The sequence below is a fragment of the Lissotriton helveticus genome, chromosome 9 (genome assembly GCF_964261635.1).
Source record: "Lissotriton helveticus chromosome 9, aLisHel1.1, whole genome shotgun sequence".
NCBI classification, from domain to species: Eukaryota; Metazoa; Chordata; class Amphibia; order Caudata; family Salamandridae; genus Lissotriton; species Lissotriton helveticus.
This window is the reverse complement of record NC_136070.1, coordinates 15,558,115-15,583,103: the sequence shown is the minus strand read 5'-3', so window position 1 is coordinate 15,583,103 and position 24,989 is coordinate 15,558,115.

The following is a 24,989-nucleotide window of genomic DNA, read 5'->3' as shown; positions in this document are numbered from 1 at the left end:
CCTCCAGGAGGCGGCGGGGCCCCTGTGTCCACACAATGCACTCCGGGGCTCTCGGCTGGCCCTCCAGGAGGCGGTGGGGCCCCTGTGTCCACACAGTGCACTCAGGGGCTCCCGGCTGGCCCTCCAGGAGGCGGCGGGCCCCTGTGTCCACACAGTGCACTCTGGGGCTCTCGGCTGGCCCTCCAGGAGGCGGCGGGCCCCTGTGTCCACACAGTGCACTCCGGGGCTCTCGGCTAGCCCTCCAGGAGGCTACTTGAGTTAAGAGTTTTCTTTCAGGGGTGGGAAACCCTCTTGCTGTCAGCAGACGGTGACAGGCGAGCCGCTGTGCCTGGAGCCAGGCCCTTGTACTGCGCCCGAAGCGCACTGACCTGTGCGGAGGGCAGCAGAGCAGAAATCGCTACATTCGGGCTGTATTTAGAAATATGTCATAGCGCAGCGAGCAACCAAGGTCGTGGTTTGTGTTGTATGGAGCTCTTACAGTGCACTGTCACGTACGACTCTCCTGAAACTGACCCTAAACTTCACAGAAGTGAGGATAAGGAATCTGACTTGCTTTGTGTGCGGTACCATGACTAAAACACTGTCATAAAACCCGTGGAGCCACACTTCAGTAGGTGTACCAGTGTTTCACATACGTCCCTCTAGAAGGGTGGAATCATACCTCCTCCGCCATATCTCAACACCTTGGTGACCGAAACATAGCAGGAAGCCCTAGAGGGACTAGGACTGATGGAGAAATGTCTGAAAGCACAGGATCCCATTCTCAATCAATCAATTAGGGGTTTATAAAGGGCGCTACTCACCCGTAGGGTCTCAAGGCGCTGGGGGAGGGGGTGGGGGCGGCTCTGGATCAATTGAAAAGCCAGGTCTTGAGGTTCTTCCTGAAGGTGTGCAGGGTCGAGGAGCGTCTGATATTCACAGGGAGCTCATTCCAGGTCTTGGCTGCGATGTAGGAGAAGGCTCTCCCACCGGTTCTGTTTCTGCTGATGCGGGGGACCTCGGCCAGGGCGAGGTCGGAGGAGTGGAGGTTTCTCTTGGGTATGTGGAAGGATACTCTCTCGTTGAGGTATTTGGGTCCGATGTTGTTGAGAGGTTTGTAGGCCTGGGTGAGGAGTTTGAAGGTGACCCTCTTCTCGACGGGAAGCCAGTGGAGGCCTTGTATGTGTTCGGTCATGTGCTTGTGACGCGGTGTTTCGAGGACGAGTCTGGCTATGGCGTTATAGATGGTGTGGAGTTTGTGTAGAAGAGTTCTGTTGATTCCGGCCTAGAGGGCGTTGCCGTAGTCCAGTCTGCTGGTTATGAGTGCGTGGGTAACTGTCCTTCTGCAGTCAGGGGGATACATTTGAAGGTCTTCCGGAGGACGCATAGGCATTTGAAACTAGTGTAAGCAACAGCGTTGATCTGGCTGTTCATGGAGAGGGAGGTGTCAAGGATGATGCCGAGGTTATGAGCGTGATCAGAAGGCCCCCGAGGGCAAAGGGCCTCCAGGTGTTGTCCCAGGAGGAGGTGCAGGGTCCGAGGATGAGGATCTTGGTCTTCTCTGAGTTGAGCTTCAAGCAGCTGTCTTTCATCCCGGCTGCTACATTCTTCATTCCTTCCTGGAAGCAGAGTCTGGTGTCTTTGGGATTTTTTAGTAAGTGAGAGGATGAGCTGGGTGTCGGCGTAAGCTACAATGCTGAGCCCATGCTGTCTGACGATGGCGGCGAGGGAGTCCATGTAGATGTTAAAGAGCGTGGGGCTGAGTGACGATCCCTGGGGTACTCCGTAGTTGATTTCTGTGGGTTTGGAGAGGAAGGCAGGGAGTCGAATCCTCTGGGTTCTGCCGGAGAGGAAGGATTGGATCCAGTCAAGGGCGGCTCCTTGCATCTCCGCATCGTGAAGTCTGGCTGCGAGTGTGCAATGTGAGATGGTGTTGAAGGCTGCGGAGAGGTGTAAAAAGATGAGGGCCGCAGTTTGTCCCTGGTCTAGTAGCATGCGGATGTCTTCAGTGGCGGCAAGGAGGGCGTTCTCAGTACTGTGGTTGCTGCGGAATCCAGACTGGGAGGCGTCTAGGATGGAGTTCTTTTCGATAAAGGTGGTTAGCTGGGTGCTTTTGTTATGTTAAATGTTATGTTAAAATAAATGTATAAAGCTCATGTACACCGGGGAGGTTTCATGGCACTATTTATGAGTCTCTTATGAGTGACCTTGGCCGCAAAGGTGAGGAGAGAGATGGGCCTGTAGTTTTTCAGGTCCGTTGGGTCGGCTGTTGGTTGCAACATGTCAGTTGATTTCTCCCCAGGAGAGGAACTTTATTCGGATTCTCCTCAATATTCTGGAAGGATGGAGTGTTTCCGATGAAGGACAGTTTCTAAACTACTATAACAATCCTGTCAATTAATTCTAAGTGAAGAGGAAACTTCTACCAGTAGCTGGAGAGGAGGGAAGTAAAGCTCGATACGCATGGCCGAGAGAGAGAATCTTGAAGAATAGTGGGGGGTGATGTGTGCACATTTTTGCTACAAATACGATATACCCATGGTGGCAAAGTGCATATTGGCTTGCAATTACATACCTTTCTGTTGGATAATGCCTCTTCAGCGTGTATAAATTAAAATTATACATTAGTGGAGAGTACACCGTTATTCAATGGCAAGCCTAGATTAATATAATTTTTCATTAATGGAGAGTATCATTGTTCAATGGTTAAACATTACCTCCTGAGCGTAGGTAATATTTAATAATTATACCTTAAGCAAATGTGAATTAAAGTGATAAAATTGTGGAAAAGGCATAGGTCCTGATTGAGATCTTGACAGAAGGGTTACTCCATCACAACGGTGACGGGTATCTCGTTTATAAATTCCAGTATATCCTATGGATTTATATTTCAGCCGGTGGGATATCCATCACCGTTGTGACGAAGTATCCCGTCTGTTGAAATATAAATTCCATTAAATCTTATGTATTTATATTTCGGCGGGTGGGATATCCATCACCGTTGTGACGAAGTAACCCGTCCGCTGAAATATAAATTCCATTATATCCTATGGGTTTATATTTCAGCCGGCGGGATATCCATCACCGTTGTGACGAAGTAACCCGTCCGCTGAAATATAAATTCCATTATATCCTATGGATTTATATTTCAGCCGGCGGGATATCCGTCACCGCAGTGATGAAGTATCCCGTCCGCTGAAATATAAATTCCATTATATCCAATGGATTTATATTTCGGCGGGGGGGATATCCATCACTGTTGTGACAAAGTAACCCATCCGCTAAAATATAAATTCCATTATATCCGATGGATTTATATTTTTGCGGGTGGGATATCCATCACTTTTGTGACAGAGTAACCCGTCTGCCGAGATCTAAATCAGGCCCACAATTCCTTAACAGCTTTAACAAGGACTTCCATCGAGCGGGTATTATTTTAGTTAATGTTAAAGCATTGAGTAGGAGATGGTGCCTGTTTCTACACCTACACAACAGATTGAGTACAGTTGGCAGGCGTGTGCCAGGTGCACTCTTGACAACTCATCTTTGCTGCTTACGGCGAACAACGTACGGTGTATTCGCAATTTGTTAAGTGTGGGCTACTCATAATGCGAGATACATTTCCAGAACATAAAAGCATTATATTGCCTCAATTCAAGGGCAGAGGAGCCTTTTTGACTCGGATATGTGACTCAGCCCTAGCAGGCTTAATTTCCTTTAGAACCTGTCACTCCCTGCAGTTTCACACTTAACCATGACTCCATGTCGATGCTTGTTTGCGGTCCAGGGAAGGCATGGCTTGGCAGTTCGGGCTGGACTGTTCCCATGAGGCACAGGGTCAGACTGATTTGCATATAGCTGGGTCTGAACTGGGGTGGCAGAGTGGGCTAAAGAACGGTGATGGATCAAACCCAGATCTTTTGACTGGGTGTGAATGTCCGGAAAGTGTCAGCGCTCCGTCCATCATCTCCTTGTGTTCGATGAAGCCTGATGTCCTGAATGAATACTATCATGCTTAATGCCACAGAATAAAGCATGTCCAGAGTGGAGAGGACACTGGGACTGGGATTTTTGTACCACATTAACGGGTGAGAAAAGGGCTCTTTGCTGTGCACAAATTAGAGATGCATTATTGAACAGTGATCATAGGCTTGTGTGCTTTAAATCTTATCCGCGTTGAAGGGTATTGGGCTGGGTGCTTGTCCAGGCTTCAGTGATATCTTTACACTGATAGAAACTGTTATGAACCTTACATGGCCCTGTCTGGCAAAGGAGATGTACTGGCAGGGGATGCCCAAGAGCTCTTTTATAAGTTTACATGTCCTGTATTTGAGATCATATAGAACTATACAAAAAATTGCCCGGACAACTAATGTCCATTATATGTTACATACCAGAGTCTCATATTATGGAATACCAGTGCTGCTACTAAAAGACATCATTGTTTTAGTTAAAATGTGTCAATGTTTTAGGTACAATATCATATAACATCTTCGTTGTATTTTACCTTCTTCTGTTTACCATAAAAAAACAATAAAAAAATTAAATAAAAAAAACAACAGTCTGTTCTGGGACTGGGGTTTATAGTGATGAAGGGTGAGAAGTAATTTATTTTTGATTAATTAATAATTAGTTGTTAACTTAAATTGATTAATTGATTGAAAATGAATTATGGAAATGGTGAAATTAATTTTAGGTGCGGGTTGTGAGGTTTAAGGGGTAAAGGGTGGGAAGTTATTTATGTTTAATTAGTTAATAGTTTGTTGTTAATTTATATTAATTATTTGATTATACATTAATTATGGAAATCCTGTAATTAATTTTATGTGCAGGTTGTGGGGCTTAAGGGGTAAAGGGTGGGAAGTTATTTATGTTTAATTAATTAATAGTTTGTTGTTAATTTATATTAATTAATTGATTATACATTAATTATGGAAATTGTGTAATTAATTTTATGTGCAGGTTGTGGGGTTTATATGGGTAAAGGGTGGGAAGTAATTTATCTTTAATTAATTAATAATTGGTTGTTTAATTTTTTTAGTTAATTTAAAATTAAATATGAAAAATGTGTAAATAATTTTAGGGGTGGGTTGTGGGGTTTATAGGTGTAAAGTGTGAGAAGTAATTTTTTTAAATTAATTAATAATGAGGTAATCTGCTATGAATTAATTAATTGAAATTTAATTAGTCCAATTGTTTATATTTTTTTGTGTGTGGGTTTTACTTTTACAGGAGTAAAGACTGGGGGTAAATCAATGTTACTTACTTTATAATTAGTTGTTAGATACTATTAGTTTTTTTATTGAAAATATGTTTTAATTGTGTAAATAATTTTTGTACAGTTTAATTTTAGTTGTGGATTGTGGGGATTATAGTGGTAAAGTGTGGGAAGTTAATTAATTTATATGAGTTTTAATTTGTTTTTTAATTAATAATATTTCTTTAATTGATAATTAATTATGTTAATTATGAAAGTACATTTTGTTTTATTTAGATGTGGGTTGTGAATTGTGTGTAGTTACAGGGTAGGATATGTATAAAGTAAATTTATGTAATAATTCATGTTTTTGTTTCTTTGAAATTAATGTATTTTATTTACTACAACATTTGTAGGTATTTGCCATATTTATTCAACACTATAATATGTTTTTTATTTTTAATATTTAATATATTTGTATTTTAATTTTGAACATATTTATATTTTTTTTAATTTCTTTAGATTTTTTTAAAAAAAGTTGTTGTTAATATTTTGTTTGTTTTCAATTTTGAACTGACTGGAATGAGAATATTAATGTTACCCCTCCCCAATCTAACACTTTCCCTACTGTTGCACTGATTGGAATGGAAATAGTAAATTTTATCCTACCACTAGCCAACACTATCCCTACTGTTGCACTCCCTGGAGTGGTAATAGTAACGTTTACCCCTCCTCTATCCAACACTTTCGCTAGTGTTGCACTGACTGGAGTGGAAAATGTAAGTTTAAAGTTTTTTAAATAGTTTAATGTTTTAATTAATAATAGAATGTTTTTTTTATTAGATTTCATGTCATTGTTTTTTTACATCGATATTCTGTCAGTAAACCCTGATAGGAGGAATGCTTGCAATAAGTCTAAACACTATCAATTGCTCAGAATAGCATTCCAAATCATTGTTCTTTTGCCCACCATGCCACCTGAGCTTTGACCCAGCCATATGAAAATGAATCTTGCCCCTGCTCCAATAGAAACAGGCCAACCCAAACTGCCAGCCATCCATTGCAAGACTGATTTGGATATGGCTGGGATCAAAATGAGGTGGCCTGGTGGTTGTTAGACTTGGCTATCTCTGCAGAGTCATCCACAAACCATTTTCCTTTACCCTTCCTATTTTCTGACCCTTTTGTGTTGGCTTTTAAGACTCTGCACACGTTATCACTGCTAACCAGTGCTAAAGGGCTTGCACTCTCTCTTCTAAATATGGTAAAATAGGCTTACACACAATTGACACATTTCATTTACTTGTAAACCACTAGTAAAGATGTACTCCAGGTGCCCAGGGCCTGAAAATGAAATGTAACTAGTAGGTCTGCAACACTGATTGTGCCACCCACTTAAGTAGCTTTTTGAAACATTCCCAGGGACTGCCATATCTCAGCCTGTGTATTGTAAAACTGCCATTTCGATCTGGCAACATAAACCTTTTGGAATGCATAACCCTTCCTTTCTATTGCAAGTAAGTCACCCCTATGGTAGGTCCTAAGTAGTCCAATGGGGCAGGGTGTGTTGTACTTCACTATTGCAAGGTCTACCTCTCCCATAGGATAACATTGGGTTACCATACTACATTTTATAAGTGATGACGTTTGATTTGGAGCAGGTAGGAAAGTCATGTTTGGTCTTTGGTGTCTGAAGAATTGAAATTTAAAACACTTGTTAAAGGTAAATGCACATTTTAAGCCACAATTCTGAAAATGCCACATTTAGAAAGTTGTTGTTTTATTGTCCTAACCATTAGGTGACTGTAGTTGGCTCCTGAGTCACATAACTTGGTGTAGTTGGCAGTTGGCTTTTGTATATTCCTTCCAGACAGTATCACAATAGAGGATGTGGGTGTCGACTGACAGGATGAGCCATCCTAGCTTAACGGGGGTGGGAGGGTTGTCGCTTACCACATTTGCACTTAAAAGCACTGTCCCAGGTCACACAAAGGACCTCACACTAGCCTATTGTGCCCCACACAGACTAGGACCAGGGCAGGGCGGCAGGAAATACCAGACACATCTGTCCTCCAAGACAGTAACACTTATTGCAAGCATTCTGAAGACCAACTTTGTTGTGTTTGATGTGCTGCCCTAAGTGGTGTAGGGATGCCAATAATTGGAACCAGTGCTCACTGTGCCACTGGAACCAGCTACACCCAACTGAACATCCCCCATCACAGCAAAACTGGTCTTGGATTGTGTGTGTTCCTGTTTGGGGAGCACTTGGCCTGGCAGTTTGGACTAGACTATTCCTATTGGAGCAGGGTCAAGACTGGTTTGATTATGGCTGGCTTCAAACTGAAGTGGCATGGTGGCCAAAAGAACAATGGATGGGAATGCTACACCAAGTGACTGTCAATGGTTAGACTTATTGCAAGCTTCTTTCCATCACCTTTTGCAAGTTTGTTGTTTGTCTGTTTATTTAACAATCTGCATTTGCATAGGCTGGTAATTCTGATCTTGCAGGTTAGCAGTTGCACAACATAGTGGTTCTCACCTTGCGGATCTGGGCTTGCAGCCTGGTAGTTCTTAACTTGCAGGTCTGGTGGTCCTGATATTTGAAGTCTGGGTAGAAGTTCCTTTGCATTTCATATCATTCAGGTCTAGGTTTGCACAATTTGATGGTTGTGATGGTGACTGTGTTGATCTGCACAGTATGGTGGGTCTGAGCCTGCTGGCATTCAGTTGGAGAGTCGAGGGCTTTTAATCTTGCAGGGGTGGGTTTGCACAGTCTCCGGGTGAAGATTCTGCAGCTCTGGTATTGTACGTTTGGTGTCTCTGATCCCATAGGTCTGGGCTTGCAGATTGGTGCATCTAATCTGGCAGGCTAGCATTTGGAGAGTCTTGTGAGTGCTGATACTGCAGTTTGTGTCTGTGTAGCTTATTGGTTCTAACTGCCCACGTCTAGAGGTGCATAGGCTGGTGTTTCTAATGTATAGATCTAGGGCTGCTTCATGTTTGGTTTTACTCTTGCGGGTCTGGGCTTGCACAACTTGGTAGTTCTGATCTTGCAGGTACTGAATAGCACAGTTTGACAGTTCACATTGTGCTGGTCTGTACCTGCACGGTCTGGTGATTCTGATCTTCCAGGTCTGGGGTGTTTCATCTGCTGGTTCTGATCATGCGGGTTTGGGTTTGTATAGTCTGGCACTTCCATTCTTGCAGGCCTGGGGCTGCACATTCTAGTAGTTCTGTTCATGTCTGGGAACTCACAGTCTGGTGAGTCTGATGTCGCAGGTCTGCACCTGCAAAGCTTGAAGGTTTGGATAGTGCAGTTTGTTTCTGCACAGCCTTGTGGTGCTGATTTTCCACGTCGGGGGCTGCATAGACTTGTGGCTTCTATCTTGCAGGTCTTGAGTTGATAACTACACAAAATATCGAATACAAAATATATAGAATTACATTAATATCGAAGTAAAAATATAGAATGGACAAAATATCGAATGGACAGAATATAGTCAACAAAAATATCGAATTTAAGGAAAGTAATTTAATATCGATTTTTATAAATATAGAAAGTCAAAATATCGAAGTGTGTAATATAGGTATTAATAATATCGAATTTTTAATAATATCGACTTTTTTAAAGTGTTTTGTATTTTAGTATATGTGTGAAAAGTATATATTTTTATTAAAATGTATTTTAAGTCATGAATTGTATGTTATTTACTTTTTGCGTAATTTAATTCTGTAGCGGGTTGTGGGTTTATAGGGCAATAGGGTGGGAAGTCATTTAATTGTAATTAATTAAATATTTAAATTTATTTCTTGGTATTTATTTTGAATTAATTGTTAATTAATTTTTATTTGCTAATTAAATAATTGGTAATTGGTAATTAATTTGTATTAATAGGTAATGAATTATAATAATTAATATTTATTTGTTTTTTTTAAAGTTTAATTATGATATTAAGTTGGTAATTACTTTAAATGTATTTTTATTGATATTGCTATTTTTTTTTTATTAATATATTAAATATTGACTTTCCCTACTGTTGCACTCACTGGAGTGGTAATAGTAAATTTTACCCTCCCGCTATCCAACGCTTTCCCTACTGTTGCACCCTCTGGAGTGGGAATAGTCATTTTAACCCCTACGCTATCCAACGCTTTCCCTACTTTTGCACTCATTGGAGTGGGAATAGTAATTTGTACCCCTCCCGCTATCCAATGCTTTGCCTACTGTTGCACTCTCTGGAGTGGGAATAGTAATTTGTACCCACCCGCTATCCATCGCTTTCCCTACTGTTGCACTCTCTGGAGTGGGAATAGTAATTTTTACCCTCCCGCTATCCATCGCTTTCCCTACTGTTGCACTCTCTGGAGTGGGAATAGTAATTTTTCCCCCCACACTATCCAACGCTTTCCCTACTGTTGCACTCACTGGAGTGGGAATAGTCATTTTTAACCCTACGCTATCCAACGCTTTCCCTACTGTTGCACTCATTGGAGTGAGAATAGTAATTTTTACCCTCCCGCTATCCAATGCTCTCCCTACTGTTGCACTCACTGGAGTGGGAATAGTAATTAGTAATTTTCACCCCTACGCTATCCAACGTTTACCCTACTGTTGCCTTCACTGGAGTGGGAACAGTAATTTTCACCCCTACGCTATCCAACGCTTTCCCTACTGTTGCCTTCACTGGAGTGGGAATAGTAATTCTTACCCCTACGCTATCCAATGTTTACCCTACTGTTGCAGTTGCTGGAGTGGTAATAGTAAATTTTACCCTCCCGCTATCCTACGGTAAAAATATGTTAAAAAATCATATTGTATGTTTATTTTTTTAACTTAAATTAATGATTTAATAATTTTAAAGTTATTTAAGCATTTTAAGTATGTTTTAGTTAATTATAGTTATTATTTCCTTAATTTGAAATTACTTTTAAGACATTAAAAAAAATCGCTATTTTGACTAACTATATATTTTTTTCTCGATATTTTTGATTAGATATTTTTGTACTTACCTGTTTGTAGATAGGACTTCGATATTTTTGCTTTCTATATTTTTACTTCGATATTTTGGGTATTCTATATTTGTGTATTCTATATTTTGTCAGTGATCCCTGGAGTGATGCAACAAGCATGCCCTCATAATGCTCACAGAGAAGCACTGCTCCTGTCACGGGCTTGCCATGTTGAGTGGTGGTGGTGGCAGCGTACCGCTTTTTGTGAATCTATACTCCATATAGGGAACAGACCTTCCTTACTGTGTCACATGAGTGAAGCACTATTAACACATGTGTGCAAAGTTGAGCTTCTATGCACTAACCCAGATCCTACTGCTAAATATCCCAAGTGTATTTTGTGTGTGTTTATTTTTGGGGCCTGTGTGGTACATTCATGGCATGGAAGAGTGGGCCAGAACAATGGATGCCAATTTGCTCCATTTTGGAAGCCCCTGGCGTGATCCTGTGCACACAATAGATGTGAGGCAGTTTTCACAGACAGTGGAAGTGTATTACTGACATTCCTGACAGAGGAGAAAAGGCTCATTTGGGAATTTAAATGCCTTTTTGCAGTGAGGGGGGGGGCTGCTGATTAGGCATTTGGTAGATGGTGGGTGGGAAGGGTGAGACTGCAGTCTCTCATGTTTAAGGTGAAAAAGATCTCATTTAGTGAGGCCAGTGTTTTGTCTTTTCCCTGCTCACTGTGGCTGTTGATAGCCTGGTTGAGGAAGCTCACACCTCTTTGTGCCTCTGTTGTGGGTGCTCCCGGTTGGAGACTGCCCTGTGACAGGCATCACTCTACACAAAAGCTGCATCTGGAGAGCAGCGTGAGAAGGACACTTGAAAGAAGAGCCACCCCAAACCAAAAATGAAAGTTTTGAAAGTGAATCTACTTCTCCTGTCTTCTTTGACTGTATAATAGAGGGAGTTACTGACCCACGTGTTCCAATTCTACGTTCTCTTTGACTAAGGAAGGGAGTGCTCAGCAGAGTTCGCAGAGTGACCAGAGCTGGTGTCTGCCTGACAGCCAACTTCCCGGAGGTAAGGAGACATTACCTGAAGTCCTGCTTGGATGGAAGACGCCATTCCTCTGACCAGAAGTGTCTAGTACCCAACCGACCTGCTGAAAGAGGGATGGAGCCCGCCAACCCTGCTTGAGCTGTGACTGTCCAGGGGGAGCCGAAGCAGCTTGATCCCCCGTGGTGTGTGGTTCCACTAGAAACGGAGACTCTGGAGACCCCTCTGTGCACCCTGAGAAGCGTGGGTGCACCCTGCTCACAGTTCTGTGTGAGACGTCGACTAATGATTGCGCCCACAGTGAAGTACACTACTGCAGTGAGGAAGTATGCCCAAAGTAGAAGGTACCACTGCATATAGGAAGTTGTGCCTGAAGTGGACTGTGCCGCTGCGTCAAAGAAAAGAGTACCAAGGCTCACCATGCTGCGGGACGCAAGAGCTGCACAAAGAGAGCCTGCTGCACAGTCACGACTCTCCTGTGGCGGCCTCATGCTGCCGACCCCACAGACTCCAGCCTGCATGCCACCTCCCGGAGTGCAAAGAAGACACATACTGTAGGTCCCCGGCCTAAAGTGGTTCTTCTTGGCTTGATTTGCAGAGCCAAAGTAGAATGACCCATAGGACATCAGAGGTCAAACAACCCCAGCTCCCATAGCTGAGGCCCAGGCACCCCTGCTTGCGAGTCGAGGAGTAGGCAGTCCGGTATTTCTAATTTCGCAAGTCTGAGGCTTCACAGCCTCATGGCTCTGACCTTGGAGGTCTGTGGTTAGAGAATCCTGGTATTCTAATCTGCATGACCAAGCACTGCTGGGGTTCCACAGTCTGGTACTTCCAATATTGCAGGTATGATGCCGGAGAGTGTGAGGTTGCATAGTCTGGTTATTCTAACCCTGAAAGGACTTGCATCACACTTTCTAGTGGTTCTGATTGAGAAGGTCTGGGCTTCAACAGTCTCATGGTTCTGATTGAGAAGATCTGGGCTTCAACAGTCTCATGGTTCTGATTGAGAAGATCTGGGCTTCAACAGTCTCATGGTTCTGATTGAGAAGGTCTGGGCTTGAACAGTCTGCAGGTTCTGATTGAGAAGATCTGGGCTTCAACAGTCTCATGGTTCTGATTGAGAAGGTCTGGGCTTCAACAGTCTCATGGTTCTGATTGAGAAGGTCTGGGCTTCAACAGTCTCATGGTTCTGATTGAGAAGGTCTGGGCTTGAACAGTCTCATGGTTCTGATTGAGGTCTGGGCTTCAACAGTCTCATGGTTCTGATTGAGAAGGTCTGGGCTTGAACAGTCTGCGGGTTCTGATTGAGAAGGTCTGGGCTTGAACAGTCTCATGGTCTGGGCTTCAACAGTCTCATAGTATGGGCTTGAGCAGTCTCATGGTTCTGATTGAGAAGGTCTGGGCTTCAACAGTCTCATGGTTCTGATTGAGAAGGTCTGGGCTTCAACAGTCTCATGGTTCTGATTGAGAAGATCTGGGCTTCAACAGTCTCATGGTTCTGATTGAGAAGGTCTGGGCTTCAACAGTCTGCAGGTTCTGATTGAGAAGGTCTGGGCTTCAACAGTCTCATAGTTCTGATTGAGAAGGTCTGGGCTTGAACAGTCTGCGGGTTCTGATTGAGAAGGTCTGGGCTTGAACAGTCTCATGGTCTGGGCTTCAACAGTCTCATAGTATGGGCTTGAGCAGTCTCATGGTTCTGATTGAGAAGGTCTGGGCTTCAACAGTCTCATGGTTCTGATTGAGAAGGTCTGGGCTTCAACAGTCTCATGGTTCTGATTGAGACGGACTGGGCTTCAACAGTCTCATGGTTCTGATTGAGAAGGTCTGGGCTTGAACAGTCTCATGGTCTGGGCTTCAACAGTCTGCGGGTTCTAATTGAGAAGGTCTGGGCTTCAACAGTCTCATGGTTCTGATTGAGAAGGCCTGAGCTTCAACAGTCTCATGGTTCTGATTGAGAAGGTCTGGGTTTGAACAGTCTCATGGTTCTGATTGAGGTCTGGGCTTCAACAGTCTCATGGTTCTGATTGAGACGGTCTGGGCTTCAACAGTCTCATGGTTCTGATTGAGAAGGTCTGGGCTACAACAGTCTCATGGTTCTGATTGAGACGGTCTGGGCTTCAACAGTCTCATGGTCTGGGCTTCAACAGTCTCATGGTTCTGATTGAGACGGTCTGGGCTTCAACAGTCTCATGGTCTGGGCTTGAACAGTCTCATGGTTCTGATTGAGAAGGTCTGGGCTTGAGCAGTCTCATGGTTCTGATTGAGACGGTCTGGGCTTCAACAGTCTCATGGTTCTGATTGAGAAGGTCTGGGCTTCAACAGTCTCATGGTTCTGATTGAGAAGGTCTGGGCTTCAACAGTCTCATGGTTCTGATTGAGAAGGTCTGGGCTTGAGCAGTCTCATGGTTCTGATTGAGACGGTCTGGGCTTCAACAGTCTCATGGTTCTGATTGAGAAGGTCTGGGCTTCAACAGTCTCATGGTCTGGGCTTCAACTGTCTCATGGTTCTGATTGAGACGGTCTGGGCTTCAACAGTCTCATGGTTCTGATTGAGAAGGTCTGGGTTTGAACAGTCTTATGGTTCTGATTGAGGTCTGGGCTTCAACAGTCTCATGGTTCTGATTGAGAAGGTCTGGGCTTGAGCAGTCTCATGGTTCTGATTGAGACGGTCTGGGCTTCAACAGTCTCATGGTTCTGATTGAGAAGGTCTGGGCTTCAACAGTCTCATGGTTCTGATTGAGAAGGTCTGGGCTTGAGCAGTCTCATGGTTCTGATTGAGACGGTCTGGGCTTCAACAGTCTCATGGTTCTGATTGAGAAGGTCTGGGCTTCAACAGTCTCATGGTTCTGATTGAGAAGGTCTGGGCTTCAACTGTCTCATGGTTCTGATTGAGAAGGTCTGGGCTTGAGCAGTCTCATGGTTCTGATTGAGACGGTCTGGGCTTCAACAGTCTTATGGTTCTGATTGAGGTCTGGGCTTCAACAGTCTCATGGTTTTGATTGTGAAGGTCTGGGCTTCAACAGTCTCATGGTTCTGATCGAGAAGGTCTGGGCTTCAACAGTCTCATGGTTCTGGTTGAGAAGGTCTGGGATTGAGCAGTCTCATGGTTCTGATTGAGGTCTCGTCTTGAACAGTCTCATGGTTCTGATTGAGAAGGTCTGGGCTTGAGCAGTCTCATGGTTCTGATTGACGTCTGAGCTTGAGCAGTCTCATGGTTCTGATTGAGAAGGTCTGGGTTTCAACAGTCTCATGGTTCTGATTGAGAAGGTCTGGGCTTCAACAGTCTCATGGTTCTGATTGAGAAGGTCTGGGCTTGAGCAGTCTCATGGATCTGATTGAGAAGGTCTGGGCTTGAGCAGTCTCATGGTTCCGATTGAGAAGGTCTGGGCTTCAACAGTCTCATGGTTCTGATTGAGAAGGTCTGGGCTTGAGCAGTCTCATGGATCTGATTGAGAAGGTCTGGGCTTGAGCAGTCTCATGGTTCCGATTGAGAAGGTCTGGGTTTGAACAGTCTCATGGTTCTGATTGAGAAGGTCTGGGCTTCAACAGTCTCATGGTTCTGATTGAGAAGGTCTGGGCTTCAGCAGTCTCATGGTTCTGATTGAGAAGGTCTGGGCTTCAGCAGTCTCATGGTTCTGATTGAGAAGGTCTGGGCTTCAGCAGTCTCATGGTTCTGATTGAGACGGTCTGGGCTTGAGCAGTCTCATGGTTCTGATTGAGAAGGCCTGGGCTTGAACAGTCTCATGGTTCTGATTGAGAAGGTCTGGGCTTCAACAGTCTCATGGTTCTGATTGAGACGGTCTGGGCTTCAGCAGTCTCATGGTTCCGATTGAGAAGGTCTGGGCTTCAACAGTCTGCAGGTTCTGATTGAGAAGGTCTGGGCTTCAACAGTCTCATGGTTCCGATTGAGAAGGTCTGGGCTTCAACAGTCTGCAGGTTCTGATTGAGAAGGTCTGGGCTTCAACAGTCTCATGGTTCTGATTGAGAAGGTCTGGGCTTCAACAGTCTCATGGTTCTGATTGAGAATGTCTGGGCTTCAACAGTCTTATGGTTCTGATTGAGAAGGTCTGGGCTTCAACAGTCTCATGGTTCTGATTGAGAAGGTCTGGGTTTGAACAGTCTCATAGTTCTGATCGAGAAGGTCTGGGCTTGAGCAGTCTCATGGTTCTGATTGAGAAGGTCTGGGCTTCAACAGTCTCATGGTTCTGATTGAGAAGGTCTGGGCTTGAGCAGTCTCATGGTTCTGATTGAGAAGGTCTGGGCTTGAGCAGTCTCATGGTTCTGATTGAGAAGGTCTGGGTTTGAACAGTCTCATAGTTCTGATCGAGAAGGTCTGGGCTTCAACAGTCTCATGGTTCTGATTGAGAAGGTCTGGGCTTGAGCAGTCTCATAGTTCTGATGAAAAAGGTCTGGGCTTCAACAGTCTCATGGTTCTGATTGAGAAGGTCTGGGCTTGAGCAGTCTCATGGTTCTGATTGAGAAGGTCTGGGCTTGAGCAGTCTCATGGTTCTGATTGAGAAGGTCTGGGCTTCAACAGTCTCATGGTTCTGATTGAGAAGGTCTGGGCTTCAACAGTCTCATGGTTCTGATTGAGAAGGTCTGGGTTTGAACAGTCTCATGGTTCTGATTGAGAAGGTCTGGGCTTGAACAGTCTGCAGGTTCTGATTGAGAAGGTCTGGGCTTGAACAGTCTGCAGGTTCTGATTGAGACGGTCTGGGCTTGAACAGTCTCATGGTTCTGATTGAGAAGGTCTGGGCTTCAACAGTCTCATAGTTCTGATTGAGAAGGTCTGAGTTTGAACAGTCTCATAGTTCTGATCGAGAAGGTCTGGGCTTCAACAGTCTGCAGGTTCTGATTGAGAAGGTCTGGGCTTGAGCAGTCTCATGGTTCTGATTGAGAAGGTCTGGGCTTCAACAGTCTCATGGTTCTGATTGAGAAGGTCTGGGCTTCAACAGTCTCATGGTTCTGATTGAGGAGGTCTGGGCTTGAACAGTCTCATGGTTCTGGTTGAGAAGGTCTGGGCTTGAACAGTCTCATGGTTCTGATTGAGAAGGTCTGGGCTTGAACAGTCTCATGGTTCTGATTGAGAAGGTCTGGGCTTTAACAGTCTCATGGTTCTGATTGAGGTCTGGGCTTGAACAGTCTCATGGTTCTGATTGAGAAGGTCTGGGCTTCAACAGTCTCATGGTTCTGATCTCGGAGACTCACGTTGCTCGGTGCTTGTCTTTGGTTACACAGTCTGGTGGTTCTTACCTTGCAGGTCTGGTATTTCACAGGCTGATTGACCTTGGATCACAGTCTGGTGCTTCGGGTCTTGCAGGCTGGGTCGCACGGTGTGGCCAGTCTTATAGTAAAGGTTTAGGGGTGCATATTGGTTGTGATTTCACAGGCCTGGTGTCGCCTGGTCTGGTTATTCTAAGGATGAGTGTCTGCGGTTGTAGTTTGCTAGTTCCGATATTCTTTGTCTGGGTTTGCAGGGTTTGGTGACTCTAGATTTGCAGTGGGGTTGCACAGACTGGTGCTCATGATGTCTGTACTTGCATGGAATCCTGATGGTCTTTATTTTGGGAAGTCTAGGGTTGCACAGTCTAGTGCAGAGACGTGCCCAGTGTATGAGGAGACCTAGTGCAAGGAACAAAATGGCTCCCGAGCCCTATATGAACTGTGAAAAACAACAATCAGGGTTAAGGGGACCCCTCAGGCTTCTGGAACCCAGTGTCACTGCACCTGCCACGCCAATGGAAGATCGGTCTGTGGTCTAGTATTTCTCACTTGGCTGTTCGAGAGTGGCACTGACCTTGGATACGCTGGTAGTCACCATCTGGTGGTTCTGAACAATCTGGGGTTGCAGTCTAAAGATTCTGATCTAGGTCTGATGTTGTGTTGTTCCTAAAGATGAATAGTATATGTCAGCCTTTAGATCCGCCAGCTCACAGTGCCACTATAAGCTCCCCTAACCTTAACAAAGAGCGAAAAGTTTCTGGCAACCATTGAACATGACATGTATCGTGTAAACAGTGCAGTACTTTTCACTCAGTCAATTGTACTGTTGTATAGCGTTCTAGGACCTTAGTGTAATTTTCCCGATCCATGCCCTTATATAGGTATAAAATACCGTATACTTATATAGGCATTGAAATCATAACCATATTAAGACATAACTCAAGTAGTCCTAATACGGCTTGGCTACTTCCACTAGTTCTGAAAATCTACATTGATTTCTTGGAAAAACCAACCTTCAGCAGTCAGGGACCTCCCACTGCATGAATATTGATTTATCCAAGAACTCATGGAGTTTTCATAGAATTAAGTCTCTAATGACATTATTATGTCCAATCTTACGTCAAACTTGGCACCTTCAAGGTATAAATATGCCCACACTTGTCCAAACAAACACACGGTGGTTTGGAGCAGTTCGACTACCTACTTGCCCGACGCGCCCTGCTGCAGCAAGTGCCGAAGGAAGCCGACCATCCAGCTGACGCACTGAGAGACGCTGTACTTTCTCCAGCCGAGAAATCCAGCTCCAGTGTTTCCAGGCTTCCCTTGCGGGTTGCTGGGAAATCGGTCCTGAGAGAGAGATACCAGGCCGCCTACATTCTAAAAATCAAGGTATGGAGCTGATTAGACCCTAAGAGAAATGTTGGATTAGATTCTTGGCAAAAGAATACTGAAACTAAGCTACACCTCACTTACTTCTTCCCTTGTACTAGACCTAGGTTAGGTACACCGGGGTAGGCATATTTTAGAAGCACCAGTTGAGTACTTTTAGTCATTATTTATCAATGTATGTATTTTATATATTATATGGCTTAGAAACCATATCATGCTTTTACAGTATTATTTTATAATACTCTTCGTACTGTACGCTTTGTACTTTACAACAAGTATTACGATTGCAGCAGTTCTTTTCTTATGCTTGAGAAAGAAGACTGTTCAATAAATACATTTTATTGAAAACGCCCGTCTCTCTATTTTCTCTGCACCTCGGGTGAAAGGAAGCATGCACGATTGACTAGGTGAAATAACTATCTATTGTTTCCGTGACTCTAGAGATACATTTCTTATTCTTGGGAAACAATTTGTCACGTTTTAAGTGGTTGTCAGAAACGAATCCCTTCTTGTGAATTCGAGAAAGTTTCTGGTGACCTCTGAGCTAGCTGGCACTCACAAATAAGTCTAGTATATTCGATAGAGACCTTGTAGACCTCAGTCATACGTCAAATCAATAGGATATATTATTCCAATGTGCAGAGCCCATTGGGAATATAGGAACTACACTACATAGCGCCCAATGTTTGGTAAGGCGATAATTTAACGCTAGATACTAGAGTAACTCAGCCGTGCTTTTCACACAGACCCCTTTTTCCCGTAAAATACTCCAATAGACGTCTGGAGTGGGTTAACCACTTGCGCGCTAGCGGTTTGCCCGCTGTGCGATGAATTTTTCAAAAACCGCGTTACATGACGAGCTCAGCTCGTCATCAGCATACGAGCACCGTAGCTGATGACGAGCTCAGCTCGTCATCAGCATCGAAGGGGTTAAAGGATAAAAAATCCGCCATAACTGAGTAGGACGAAAAATCCTATGTATTAGTTTTTGGTGTGTTCAACGTTGAAGGATACAGTGTTCCAAAATATTGTGCACCTAATCTTTGTTTCCTTGAAACTTGCTCTGCAAACGTTCGGTCAACAAAATGACGGAGAGTGACGAAAGGGAGAGAGCTGCAGCAGCAGCTCAGGCAGTCTTAGACGACACAAATCTCAAACAAAATGACGCGGATGCTATACTCATCCCGGTAAATATAAGGAAAACCATCACTATAAAACTTATAGAAAATGGAGTATCATTGAGAGGTGGTTAAGTAATCTTTGTAATAGAGGCACATGAAGATCGGCAGACAGAGGTATTCTATTCATGGATTCTGTTTCCTGCAGCAAATCCAGTAACACACAAGTTCCACTACTACAAAGTAGAGGAACCTCCAGCGGAATACGTTCCTTTCGAGGACGTTGAAATTCCACTAACTTCCCAAGAGCATCAGATCTGGTTTAATGGCGCCCTACAACATCAAAATCACATTACCAGGCTCGGTCCATTAGGGAGACCAGGAGCAACATGGCCAGTACTAGCCAGCTATACACCACATCCTGACATTGAAAGAATGACAGGTCCAGAACTTTTAGTTCAGCTAAAACAACTAATTAAAATACACAGACAATTGGTTCAATATGTCATGCAGACTTTAACAGTCCAACCGACTATGAGAATTACACAGCACACCCCTCAACAGGGGAACACAAACAAAATTACACCACAGACTATACAGTCAGTAATCGGTAAAATGCCTGCAAAACGGGAACAAATTCCGTTCTGGTTAGCTCAAAAAATCACTCAAATAGAGGCAGTATTCCCAGATAGTACACCCTATGAGAAACACTGGATTCTAACAATCTGTTTACCAATGGGAATTGCACCACACGTAGAGGACTGTGAAACTTGGGGTACAGTCTTTGCTTCAATCTACACAAAAACACATGGTGTCCCGTCTATGGCGATAATACCAGACGTTCTGAGACAGATTCAGAATGAATACGGTCCAGAACCAGCTTTAAACCTGGGTATGAAATTACTGAAAGATTTCAAACAGGTCTCGGCTATACTATTAGCAAACATCAAAGGTGAAGCAGCATCTGTGGCAATTCGCCAAAAGCTAAAAGAAACAGATATTACTGAGCAACCATACCACTACGGCCCCTCGCGGCGGGATGCCTGGCTTTCACCTTGTGGACACCCTGCCGGGGTTTCTCACAGGGGAATACCAGGACGGGTTCCCTAAGCAAGCGCCGGGACGCTTACGGGCAGCTGTGCGTTTTACAAGTCCAGCACATTTACATTTACATTTACATTTACATATCAGCTTGCCAGAATTATTGAAAAATCCTAAGAAGAACTAGGTAGAGATAGTTTGGGTGGGAAACAAGTAAAACCCCAACTAACTGAAAATCCTGAAAAAGTTCACTACTCCTAAGAAGAAGTGGGAAAACACCAAACAGACACTTCCTAAAGAGAAGCATTCCCAGTCCAGAGGAAGGTCTCCTCAACAGGAGTCCTCTGAAAAGAGATATAACCTTAGAAATAGGGATAATTTGAGAAAACTTGATAAATATCAAGATATTGATACACGTTCCTCTCGTACCTTTCAGACTTCCTCGCAGAAATCCGAAAGAAGAGGGCGATCAGAACAAAAGGAAGAACGCGTGAAGTCCAAAGATGAACAGCACGTTCCATAAAATAAGAAAACTCAATTCTCCAAGAAGAAGGTAGCAAGTCTAAAGATCAGACATGCCGAGGATCTTGAGGACACAACTCAAGAACGGGTAGTGGGCCCAGGCAATGCTGGACAGCGCAGCAGAGGTTACCATAGCTCTCAAGATCCTGAAGGATCATCTGGAGACAGTGGACTTGAATGAATGCATTCAAGTTGAAACTGCCGACACCAGGGTTAGTGTACCCCATAAGTTATATGAAGTAACACTCCGGATGGAGGGGGACATACCTAGGAAAATAAAAGCACTCTTTTGGGAGAAGCTTTCTAAGGGTTAAGACATTCTTCTAGCTGAACAAGACTGACAACCTGAATTTGTCAGGGAGTGCCCACATGGCGAAGAGATAATTATGCCAGCCTTCTCAAATCACATTCCAATTCATAAAAAATATACCTATGCCAGAAATGTCCTGTAGCCCAGGCTCCAGCATTATACAAAAATTACGTAGGTTATGATGAGGATTCCCCTCACCATAAATCCAGTTGAAAACTCAACCAACAATGCAAAGGCAATATCCTGTAAAACAGGAAGTTAAAAAACAAGTCAGGGAGATTTTAAATCAACTTGAATACCAAGGGGTGATTGAAACATGCACCTCGTCCATGAACAATCCTTTGTTTCCTGTCTCCAAACCAGACAATTCATATTGTCTAGTTTTGGATTACAGACATTTAAACTCCTGTTGCAAAAGATTTGCAGTACAAAATGCACATAGTGCAGCACTGATGAATAACATTGTTCGGAAAAAATACAAAACTACATTAGATATCTCAAATGGTTTCTTTTATCAAAACATTGCACCTGAAAGCAGGTATTTGACCGCTTTCTCAATAATGGGGACCCAGCGACAATTTTGCCGTCTCCCCCAGGGATTCAAGAATAGTCCAGGTTTATTTTCAGCCAGAGTAACAGAGTTACTACAAATGCATGATGATGAGGCATTATCCTTTGTCGATGACATCTACCTTACAGACGATGATTTGGACGTACACTTGAAAAGAGTGAACACCATAATACTTGGGTTCGCTTCTGAAGGGTATAAATTCAATTTGAAGAAATCACAAATTGCCCACCTCAACGTCCTATTCTTAGGCTACGAGTTATCAAGTGAAGGCAAAAGCCTGGCAGCCAACTTTCTACAGAAATGTGTGCTGCTACAACCTCCAAAAACGCTGAAAAACTTACAGTTAATTCTAGGTTTCCTGAATTTTGGAAGAACTTATGTTCTAAATTACACAGAAAGGGTTAAACCTCTCTACGAACTAATCAAACCAGATTTCAAATCAACTAATTGGACACAAATAGACACAGAAATAATGCGTTCAGTGCAAACTGACATGTTAGCAAAAACGCAATTACAAACACGCGCCAACGTGCAAAATCTTGTGATACGAATCATCCCAGAGAGATGTGGATTCACATACCTAACCTTTAATGAAGGTGAATAGGTACCAATAGCATACAAATCACAATTGTACACACAACCTGAAATGAAATTCACTTCAACAGAAAAGATTCTGACAGCGGTTCAGACTGTTGTAGCAAAGGAGAGAGCCCTCGCACGGGGTAAACGCATTGAAATCGTTACACCTGTACCTGCCTTAGAGGCAGTGACAAAGGCAAGCATTCAAAATGCTAAAGCTTTACATCCAAGATGGATACAATGGATTAACTCTCTTACTGGAACAGACGTTGAATACGTTTTTGACCCATACTTGAAGACACAAGAATTTCTACAATTCGAATTAGAATGTCCTCTGCCGACTGAAATTCTACCTCTAGAACATTACAGATGTATAATCTATACAGACGGATCAGCACAGCCCACAATAGAGGGTAAACAAGCCGATAGTGCTGCATGCTCGATTGTTAAAGGTCACTGGCGCGAAGGTAAATTTCGACCTATGATCACTAAAACTCAAACACTCGGAGACTGTACAGCTCAGCGAGCTGAACTACAGGCTTTGAAGATGGTGCTTGAAAATACCGATCGCGAATTCCCCACACTCATAGTGTGCGATTCATATTACTGCGTTCAGTCTTACAATGAATATTTACAGAAATGGGTTCAAAACGGCTTCAAAGACGCTAAAGGTGGCACAATTAAGCATACATTTCTTTGGGAGCAAGTAGTTCTTTTGCAAAAAGAACTACAAAAGACTCACGTGATTCATACACTGAGTCATCAGCGTGATGGCGTTCACGTTGCCGGGAATTCATTGGCTGATGAGGCCGCGAAGGCAGCTGTGCAAATGGCTTCCGTAGCTGCAATCACTCATTCAAAAACAAAAATAGACGGTGAAACAATGCTAGCAGTGAATGCCTCAATGAAAGGCAGCTATGCAGCGTTACTTCTAAATTATCCACTCGGATATACATACATAATTGATGCAAACACCGTTTCTTTTGCTCGAATCCCTGGAGTGGGGGATAGAGTAATTCCAAACAGGAACCAGAGAGGTGCTTTGGTATACAAAGCACATATGGGAGAGGGTCTGACACATCAAGAGATCTTAAAATCTCTAATAGAATTAGAAGAGATGTACTGGTGGCCAGGAATGAGCGTCAAAGTTTACAAATTCAGAATCAACTGTGATACCTGTTACCGAGATCATAGCTTCGAAAGCCGCCAGGTACCTGACTACAGTGTAGCCAGCCCAGTACATACACCACTGTTAGACAGCATTAGACTTTCTACACGCAGACGTCACCATGGACGGATGCGGTCACACAACTATTAGGACAAGATTCATTTGGATGTGGCCTCAGCGCTCGGCTGACGCCAGAACTGTTATAAAATATTTGCGAGTCTTTATCGGCACATACGCAATTGGCACGCTACAATCTGACCAGGGTCCTGCGTTTAGCTCTTGAGCTTACAAGGAGGCCATTGCCAGCTTGGGCGTTGCATTGCGGTTTTCGAGTCCCTTCCATCCTGAGGGAAATGCGGTAGTGGAAAGAAAAAAACGTGACATAAAGCAATCAATAACAGCTAGGGTATTAGGCTCGGGTGACGGGTGGGTAAAATATCTAAATAGTGTCCAACGTAGTCTTAATAATCTGCCAAGAAATTCTCTGGGGGGAATCACTCCATATGAATTACTATTTGGTACTAGAATGCTCATCCAGGATCTTGATTGTCAAACTTCAGTGGTGGAACAGAAACCCTTTGATATCAAAGACCGTTTGGCTGTTTTACAGGACTTAAATGAAACATTAAGAAGTCTGAGTAACACAACACAAAGCCCAATGACCACTGAAGAAAAACCACCTGTCCCAGCAAGGCCTGTCTGGATTCCAAAGATTGGGGATCTAGTCAGGGAAAAGATCGCGGTAAAGAAGGAATTTGCGCCTTCTTACAGAAAAGCAGTCCCTGTCTTAGCAATCCTTGGAACAAGATCAGTGTTACTACCGCCGCTTGCTGGTAAAATGGAGAACAGAACGGTATCAATCGACGTGGTAAAACCACATCATGTGACCGATAATAAGTAGTAGGCCCAGTGGACTCCCAAGAAGTAGCAGACGACCAAATCTGGCTACTATCCAAGAGGTTCAAACTGAAAGACTTATCACATTTGACAAACCTGCAGTAAGAAAAGAAGGACTATGTAACAAAACAATGGAACTTGTGCCTCTTGAAACCCAAATATCAGTTCATCAAGAAACTCCTGTCTACAATGATGTAGCATCTGACTACACTAATAAGACAAAGGAAGAAACAGCTCCAGCGATTCCAAAAAATCCGGATGCAATCCCAACAATTGACAGAACTGCCTCTGCCTATTTCATCAACTTTGATACATTTTCTGAGGATCTCAGTGAACCTGAAACTACGCCAAAATAGAACTTTCAAAGAAAAGATAACAGAACTCTTTCATCAACTTGAGAAAACATATCTGGTTTCGCCATGGGTTGCAGTTTGGATTGGATTAGGTGTAGTTTTTCTCCTGCTCTGGCTCATTCTTGTTTTACGTTTGGGAAAAATGATAGATGGAAAATACTGTACAATGGACACAGCAAGTAAGAACATCAACTTGCTCCTGCAACCTTACAAATCATCTCATCGTGAACAAAGACACCTGTCATCAGTCACCATCACAGCCATTCCTATACCTGGTGGTATAGCATGTGACACAACTGATTATGACATTTATGGCCCGGTGGAGTTATTGAAGATTCCACATCAGTTTAAGGTTTCTTTGAGTGACTTTGTTTCACCCAGCACATTTTCTGATGATTGGGACTTTGAAACTGTTAATAATATGATGACAGATTTAGAAATTTCAGCTAAATTCACTAAACATGAATACTTAGAAGGTTCATCAGATTATGAACAAATGTATTGTTATAATCATTTTGGTCACCATTATTTGCACAAATCTGTAAACCCTAGAAATGTTTTTACTTATAATCAATGGGAACATTGTCCAACACCACCAAAAGGCAGCTCAAAAACATTTTATGATAAGTT